Source organism: Chrysochloris asiatica, unplaced genomic scaffold, assembly GCF_000296735.1.
Source record: "Chrysochloris asiatica unplaced genomic scaffold, ChrAsi1.0 scaffold00200, whole genome shotgun sequence".
Taxonomy (NCBI): Eukaryota; Metazoa; Chordata; class Mammalia; order Afrosoricida; family Chrysochloridae; genus Chrysochloris; species Chrysochloris asiatica.
Window position 1 is genome coordinate 4,465,757 of NW_006408718.1, and position 7,919 is coordinate 4,473,675.

Sequence of the window (7,919 nt, forward strand, 5' to 3'; positions counted from 1 at the left end):
ATTCACGTCATCATGGTCAACTCTACTTTGAAGAGGCATCTCTTCCCTAGTCGCATTTTGAGTGCCTTCGAACCTGAGGGGCTTATTTTCCAGCCCTGTGTCTGACAGTGTTTGTCTGCTATTCATAACATTTTCAATGACTAACAATTCAGAAGTAGTAGTTCGTCACTCTTTCTTCCTAGTCTGTGTTCGTCTGGAAGCTCATCTGAAATCTGTCCACCACGGGTGACCCTCCTGGTTATTTTAAATACCATGGCATAGCCTTGAGAATCACAGTAGCTCAAGCCACCACAGCACGACAGACAGATGATTGGTGGCCATTTGGTTTTATGTCAAAATTGTCACTTTAAATTTCCATATCAATCCTGATACAATCAAGATGTTCTCTCCCCAGTCAACCAAAATGGTGGATCAGGTAGACGTGTAGTGAGGAGCTCTGTCAATAACAACACTGATTACTGGGCCAAGCAGGCTCAGGGGATGATGCTGGAACTCTGAGGTTGCCATGAATTGGAATCAACTCTACAGCAACTGGTTAACTTTAGCAGGAGTTGACAGAAGGCCTGGGAAGTGAGTGGGTCTATGCAGCCATGGAGTAATCATTTTTGACGTGTCACATAGCTGATCCTAACTTCTTAGCCTCTCAGAACCTTACTATATAAATGTTTAGTTAACTATAAATTGATTTCAAATAAGATATCAAATATTAATATAAAATTTAATTATAAATGTATCAGCTGAACTGATTAGAAATCTAAATAAAATAGGTTGTTGTTGTTGTTAAGTGCCATTACATGGATTCCAACTCCTAGCTACACTATATAGGTTTTCTAAGGAGTGGGTGGTGAGTTTGAACTGCCAACCTTGTGGTTCAAATGGACTTTGCAGTCCAGAGCATTAACCCACAGCACTATACCAGGATAATGATGATAATTGCAACTGAACAGTAATTTTGAGGTTGGAAATAATAGCGGCTATAATACAATGCTGTGGCTTAATGCTTCAGACTGCAGTCCTTTGAACTGCAAAGTTGGTGGTTTAAGCTCACCAGCTGCTCCTTGGAAACCGTATACAGAGTGGCTATGGGTCAGAATTAACCAGATGGCACTTAACAACAACAACATAATAAAACCTAAGGAGCTCTGGTAGCATAGTGGTTACGAATTGGGCTGCAAATATTAAGGTCAGCAGTTCGAAACTACCAGCTGTTCCACAGGAGAAAGATGAGGCTTTCTATTCCTGTAAAGATTTACAGCCTCGGAAACCCTGTACAGGGTCACTATGAGTTGAATCCGACTCCACAGCACATAACCACCAAAATAAAACCTTTCCCTTGATCTTTCATTTGTTCCTCATCAAATGCATTCTTTAATAACTGACATTTCCTTTTGTGTGAATGCCCGTGTCTCAGACCTCAGTTGCTCCTAGGGATATGGCAAGATGAGTTGTTGTTGTTAAGTGCTGTTGAGTCAATTCCAATCCATAGCAACCCTGTATAGTGTTTCCAAGGAGCATTTGGTGAGCTTGAACCACTGACCTTGCAGTTCAAATGACTTTGCAATCTGATGCATTAGCCCACAGCGCCACACTAGGACTGTATGGCAAGATATACAAGAACCATTCTGAGATTACAGTATAGGCAGGAAGAGGGAAAGACTCAGGAGCAGAGGACAGGAAGATGGGATCATGTACCCGGATGTCAATGTTTTAATTATAATCAAGCAAACATAAATGACATCTTTCAAATGAATTTAAACATTAACAGAAAAGACAGGTGTTCCAATATGATAAGCAATATACTAGGTAAGTTAATTATTAGCCTGGGGAAAGCTTACAATATTTTGTGTCATACCAACCTCAAACAGTCATTTTATAGACAGACTGCTTTTGCAATAAATGGCAATAAAAATAATTTAAAAATGTATGCCCTTCATGATTTTTGAAGATATTTTTGCATGTTTGACTTATTTGCTTTGTTACAATAACCTGTAAGATGAACAAGATGAAGGAGCAGAACCAGGCCAGAGTTTTACCTTACGTCACATAGAAGAAATATGAATCTCATATATCCTGTGATCTTTTAGAAGAAAGAACACCTGTTCATTTTCTGACCCAAAAAATATAAAAGGTTAGCATGTAGCTTAACATATTTGCTTGTCTCAGCTTTGTTCCAAAGAAATAGAAACTGTACATTATAAAAATAACAACAAGAATGACAATGGAATTCCATGAATATGTTAAACTAAGAACTCAGGAAAAAAGGTTTATTGTCAGGGCCATTGATATATAGTCACAATTATAAATATATACATACACTTAATAAAGTTTTAGTAACAAATTTTTTTTTTCCTTAAAAAGCATTGTCTTGCAGAATTGCAGAATGTACCCTTTGGTTGTGTAAATAATTATATATGCCTGTGTGTTTTAAAAAAAAAAGCTAAAGTGAATAGAGAGAATCACTGGCAACTGATAGTACATGGAGAGTATTATAATCATTGTAATGAAACAAGGTGTATGATTTTTTTAATGTAAAATTGATTATCTGTCCTATACATTTTTACTCAATCCACAACAAAACCCTTATAAAATATTGCCTTGCCACCTATATTTCTTGCTTATTCTGAAACCAGTTTAATGTAACAGTTCAAAACTGCTTAATGAACATGTAAACCAGAAACCTAAACCATAGTCATTGAGTAGATTTTGACTTAATAGTGGCACTCTGGGTTAGGGAACTTCAGGGAACTTCCGTGAAGCTGTAAATCTTAACATAAGCAGACCACCACATCTTTCTCATTGGAATAGTTGTTGGGTTAAAGCTGCTTATATTTCAGTTCATAGCCGAGTGCTTTCAACTTTATGCCACAGAATTCCTAATAATGAGCATCTACTCTGTGCTAAAAAGAGTAGCAGATTTATGGTACATCAGTTCTTTCCCATAGAAAGTTTTACTCATAATACATTAGAAATATGTGTATCTATAATTGTATATGCGTTCCTGGTGTGGTGCTGTAGGATCAGCACTCGACTGTGAGCCACAAGGTCAGCAGTTCAAACCTACTAGCAGCTCCTTGAAAACCCTATACAGTGCCTCTGTGAGTCAGAACTTACTTGATGGCACTTACAACAACAATAATAATAAGCACAATCTGTGTTGTTCAATATCAACTAGGAACAGTCTCTTGAGAACAACGTCATGCTTGGTAATGTAGAAGGTCAGCAAAAAGGAGAAAGACCTTCAATAAAGTGTGTTAACATAGTGGCTGCAACAATGGTCTCAAACATAGCAATATTGTGAGACTGGCTCAGAACGAGGCAGTGTTTCATTCTATCATATATAGGGTTACTATGAGTGGCAAAGGACTTAATGGCCCCTTACAGACATGTCACTATTGAACACATGAAACATAGTGATCTGAGTAATTCAATGTCTCATTTTATTTCATTTTAAATGTTTTAAATTAAGCAACCACATATGGCAAGTGGTGCCATGTTAGATTCCCATATTCCTATTTTCACTATGTTACTAAGCCTCTTTCTTTCTTCTTTTTTTTTTTATCCAGCTTTATGTGTCTGCTGATCTGGTAAGCTTTGTAACTATAGTTGTCTGTTTTAATGAAATATGCTGCTGTCTCTTCAATAATTACCTAGAGCAAGATTTTCTGGGAGTGGATTACTTTTTTCCTCAGGATTTTAGTGAAAATAAATAAATAAATAAACAAACAAAAACAAAACTATGTGAAATTCTATTGAAATCCATCTTCAACTACAATTTCATTCTTTACGTGATACTTATTCTCTTTCTTTTCGAACATGTATTAACAACTCTATCATATCAAACTATTTGTCTAATTAATCTGTGGAAATCATTGCAATAATAATAAAATCTATAGTTTTATCATGGTCCACACAGTCTTGAGTAGTATGGTATGCGATTTCTCTCGAATATCATCTAGATCTCTCTTTCCTTCAACCACTGTTGCTCCAGTTATATGACATTTTCTCACCTATTGATTATCCTTCAGTGCCACACCCAGACTCCATCCAGCAATTTACCTTTTGTTAAATCCCAGACTACTACTACCATTGAGTTGATTCTGACTCATAGTCACTCAGAGACTCATATAGGTGTATTTGAGCTACTGACCTTTCATTTAGCAGTCCAGTGTTTATCCTAAGGTTTTGAAAAAAAGATGTTATCTTTGTTACAAAAACATCTATGAATGTTGTGAGCACACAGAGGGAAAAATGATGAAAACTTCTTAGATATTTTCAAATATCTAAAGGCTGGGTCTGTGGGCTCAGGACCATGGTTTCAGGGGACATCATGGTTAACTGGCATAACATAACCCACAAAGACAAATTTGTATATCCTACTTTGATGAGTAGCATCTGAAATCTTAAAATTTCATGAGTGGATATCTAAGGTACAACGACTCGTCTCTCTATGTGCAGAAGAAAGAAGAGTAATGAAATTTGAAGATGCATAGAATCAACTACTCCAGTGGATCCGTGGAGTAGATGAGCATCAGTCATCAGAACTCTGAGAATGGAAGAACTAGATAGTGCTGACTACCACTTCAAATTGCTCTGAAAAAGATCACATTAGAATATCAAAGATAGAGTAGGAGAAAATGTAGAACAGAACTCAAAATTGTAGAAAACAATAACAGGGCTTACTGGTCATAAGAGACTGGAGGAACTGGGGACTATTGCCCTTGATCACACCTCAGGTCTAGAATGCAACTCACCATCATGGTCCAATTGTTAGCTAAGCAGTAGATATTTTATAATGGGGGTAGGTTGGGGTGGGGAACAACATTAGTAAAGAATGCTCACCATGGAATGGCCAATCATTCAAGATCAAAAGGGCAACATTTACCTAAAGACAAATTAGCAAAGGGAAGGGAAGGAGGGTGGAATGGAAAGAGGAACCACAGAGAGGAAATGAGGTAACCGTTGTTGTATAGAGGGGATTGCAAATCTTTGAGCTGAAACAAAGTCTATGATTTGTTGTATATAAAATGATGATCTTCTCTGTAAAGTTACACTCAATTCACAATAATAAATTAAAAACAAAATAAAACAAAACTTCTGCATAGCCATTCTGCTTTCAGAAGGGCCATTTTCAATCATAGCGCCCAGAGGAATGGCATGATCCTGAAGCCTTGCTTCCAGAAGGACTGGAAGCAGCAAGTGGCCATGTGGTTCAAGATCCTACAAGTCAAAGCCAAAGCATTCAGACCCATCTGGCCCATTGTGCGGTGCCTCACGGTGCAGTATCACTCCATGTGAGCAGACAGGAGCTCCAGCTTGGAAGACCTAAGGGTGAACTGCATCCATGAGAAGGTGGTGCCCACAAGAAGTTGGCACAGACCATTGTGATCTCTGTGAACTTCAGGAGGAGGAAGAAAACCACTGAGTCCCTGCAGGCTAATGTGTGGTGGCTGAAGGAGTACCATTCTAAGCTATTCCTCCTGAAAGACCTCTGCCCACAAGAAGGGAGAGAACTCTGATAAAGAACTCAACCTGACCACTAAACTGACCGGACCAGTGATGTCCAACTGGACCAGTGATGCCCATCCAGAATGTCAACAAGAATAAAAGGACTTCAAGGCATTTTCCAATTTCTGAATGGCCTGTGTCCATGCCTGGCCCTTCAGCATCTGGTCGAAGAGGGCCAAAGAGGCCATAGAGCAGAACATGAAGAAAAAGTAAACCTGTGTCATAACGGAACTTCAGTAAAAGCAGTGAGACATATCCCCAACACAATCCACCTCCAAAAAAAGGTTTTCTTTAAAAACACACACACACACACACAAAAAAAAACATTTGGTTTGACAAAGATTGGTGGAATACGCAAGACTATGGACTATAGTCATCCTTCAGACCTGGAACTGAACCCATTCTGTGATTCAACGTTCAGCTAAATGATAGGTAGGCCTGTAATTTGAACGATAACACCTGACAGAAATCAATAGGGCAGGATTTGCACTTGGACAAAGCTCAGAAGACTTGAAATGACACAAAAGAGAGACAAAAGGAAACTGGAAACTGGAAAGAAGTAGAATGAATATTGTTTCATTGTCAGGATTGTAATCAATGGCATGAAAAGAAATGGGTATGGGTATGAATTATTGAATGAAAAACTGATTTGTTCTGTAAACATTCACCCAGATCACATTAAAAAGTTAAAACAAAACTGAAAACTAACATGTCAGAAAGTATTTTTTTAAAACATACAAAAGCAAATATTTATATATTGGCAAGTTCTATGTTATTTCATCTACACATATGATTAAACAGAAAACAAATCCAAGTCTTTCCAATTCCCTAGGACATAGATTCCTTTTCAAGGCTATTTGAGTACCAAAAGCTGGGCTAGAGCCACATTCTGAGATCTGGCTTACTTTTCCAGTCTGGCTTTCTGTAACAGTTTTGCTGGGATCCCAATTGTTTATTCTTTTCATGGCACTCAAACTTTTATCTTCTAGTATGTTCTACTTCCAGGAAAAATCAACACCACACTTATGCACAGTAAGGTGTTTATAACCAAGAATTGAAAGGCTTCTGCTCTTACTAGTATTCATACTTTTAGAATGGTCAAGAAGTCTTCGGGCACAAACAAGACACTTTAATTGTGAGGTTTTAGATACTGATAACACTGGCGCTGGATTTCTGGCTGTTTAGAGATAGTTATGCAGAGATGTGGGCTAGAGGGAGTGAAGGATGTTTCAGGCATATAAAACAGCCTTAGCAAAGGCAGGTGTGTGAAGAAGTATGTCGGGTTCAAGGAGGAATAGGATATTTATTGTAAATTGGGTTTAGCAGATAATGATGTGCGATAAACCTGCAGCTGTTGTTGGGAACATTGAAGAATTTCTAGAAGATTATGGTTACAGTATGTGTAAGCTGACCTCCTGGATGAATGGCATGTTTTTGGTGTTAAGTGCCGTGGAGTCAGTTCTGACTCATAGCAACTCCTGTATAGAATTTCTAAGGCTATAAATCTTCCAGGGAGCAGAAAGTCTCATCTTTCCTCTATGGAATGACTAGAAGGCTTGCACTAAAGACCTTGTGATTCACAGTCTAGTGCTTGTTATATAAATATAACTTGCTTCCTGGATGAGGAACATACAGTTCCAGTTCCACTAATTTACATGTGAAGACCTAATGGGGAAACCTAATGATATTTTCAGTAACCTCATATGCAGGTGAAAGATGGACAATGAATAAAGATTTGCACAGAATAATTAATGCATTTGAGTTAAGGTACTGGAGAAGAATAATGAAAGTACCATGGACTGTCAGAAGAACAAACAAATCTGTGTTGAAAGAAGTACAGCTAGAATGCTTCCCTATACAGCTAGAAGCAAGTATAGGGAAACTTCCTACCTCATACTTTGCACATATTATCAGTTGGTACCAGTAGCTGGAGAATGACATTATGCTTGGTAAAATTTAAAAGAGGAAGACTCCCAATGATACAGATTGGCATAGTGGCAGTAACAATGGACTGAAGCATGATAACTAGTGTGAAAATGGTGCAGGTCCAGACATTCTTTCTATTATGCATAGGGTCACTATGAGTCTGAGCCAACTTCACAGCACCTAATAACAACAACAACAGTCCAGAAAGCAGTTAGACCAGGTACCTACTGTCAAAACCTCAAAACCCACTGCCACTGAGTTGCTTCCCACTTATAGTAACCCTTTATGTGGTTTCTAAGAGTTCCAATCTTTAAAGGAGCTGGTAGGCTCAACTTTCTCCTGTAGAGTGACTGGTAGATTTGAACCATTGACCTTACAACACTTGAACCAGAGAGCACTGGGCTCCTTTGTTGTTGTTAGGTGTTGTCTAGTGAATTCTGACTCATTAGGACTCTATGCACAACAGAAGGAAACACTGCCTGTTCCTG

The 7,919-nt window shown here is 38.2% G+C and overlaps 1 pseudogene; it reads right to left on the bottom strand.

The window, feature by feature from the left end:
• Positions 1–6,470, bottom strand: part of LOC102842672 — a 43,840-nt pseudogene extending 37,370 nt beyond the window's left edge.
• Positions 6,471–7,919: the final 1,449 nt, after the last annotated feature.